This window comes from Perkinsus marinus (assembly GCF_000006405.1).
Source record: "Perkinsus marinus ATCC 50983 genomic scaffold scf_1104296976222, whole genome shotgun sequence".
Lineage (NCBI taxonomy): Eukaryota > Perkinsozoa > Perkinsida > Perkinsidae > Perkinsus > Perkinsus marinus.
In genome coordinates, this window is record NW_003200457.1 from 1 (window position 1) to 910 (window position 910).

Genomic DNA, 910 nt, shown 5'->3' on the forward strand with positions numbered 1-910 from the left:
GAAATGCAGTCGGTTTCCGACAAACGAACTCGAAGCAAGCCTTCTGCCGGAGTTGAACCGACGACCTCCCGCTTACTAAGCGGGTGCTCTTCCAACTAAGCTAAGAAGGCACGATCTCGGAAGTTTAAAGTCTAACCATGTCTTGAAATTTCACAATGAAACGCATACCACAATTCAAGTGGGGCAACAATTTGATACTAAATCTCAGTGAAAAATTACGAAATGCAGTCGGTTTCCGACAAACGAACTCAGAGCTAGCCTTCTGCCGGAGTTGAACCGACGACCTCCCGCTTACTAAGCGGGTGCTCTACCAACTAAGCTAAGAAGGCACGTTCTTACAAGTCTAAAGTCTAACCATGTCGTGAAATTTCTCAATGAAACGCATACCACAATTCAAGTGGTGCAACAATTTGGTACTAAATTTCAGTGAAAAATTACGAAATGCAGTCGGTTTCCGACAAACGAACTCAGAGCAAGCCTTCTGCCGGAGTTGAACCGACGACCTCCCGCTTACTAAGCGGGTGCTCTACCAACTAAGCTAAGAAAGCACGGTCTCGCAAGTGTGGAGTCTAACCATGCCATAGAATTCCACAATGAAACGCATACCACAATTCAAGTGGTGCAATAATTTGGTACTAAATTTCAGTGAAAAATTACGAAATTCAGTCGGTTTTCGACAAACGGACTCAGAGCTAGCCTTCTGCCGGAGTTGAACCGACGACCTCCCGCTTACTAAGCGGGTGCTCTACCAACTAAGCTAAGAAGGCACGGTCTCGCAAGTGTGGAGTCTAACCATGCCATAGAATTCCACAATGAAACGCATACCACAATTCAAGTGGTGCAACAATTTGGTACTAAATTTCAGTGAAAAATTACGAAATTCAGTCGGTTTTCGACAAACGGACTCAGA

General features: G+C 44.9%; 4 non-coding genes across 4 annotated transcripts; all 4 read right to left on the reverse strand.

The window, feature by feature from the left end:
* Nucleotides 1–37: 37 nt before the first annotated feature.
* Nucleotides 38–110, reverse strand: Pmar_PMAR014556. The gene has a single exon. It is a non-coding gene; the product is annotated as a tRNA-Thr (tRNA).
* A 146-nt stretch (nt 111–256) lies between these two features.
* On the reverse strand, nt 257–329 carry Pmar_PMAR014557. The gene has a single exon. It is a non-coding gene; the product is annotated as a tRNA-Thr (tRNA).
* A 146-nt stretch (nt 330–475) lies between these two features.
* Pmar_PMAR014558 lies at nt 476–548 on the reverse strand. Its single transcript has one exon. It is a non-coding gene; the product is annotated as a tRNA-Thr (tRNA).
* Nucleotides 549–694: 146 nt separating this feature from the next.
* On the reverse strand, nt 695–767 carry Pmar_PMAR014559. Its single transcript has one exon. It is a non-coding gene; the product is annotated as a tRNA-Thr (tRNA).
* Nucleotides 768–910: the final 143 nt, after the last annotated feature.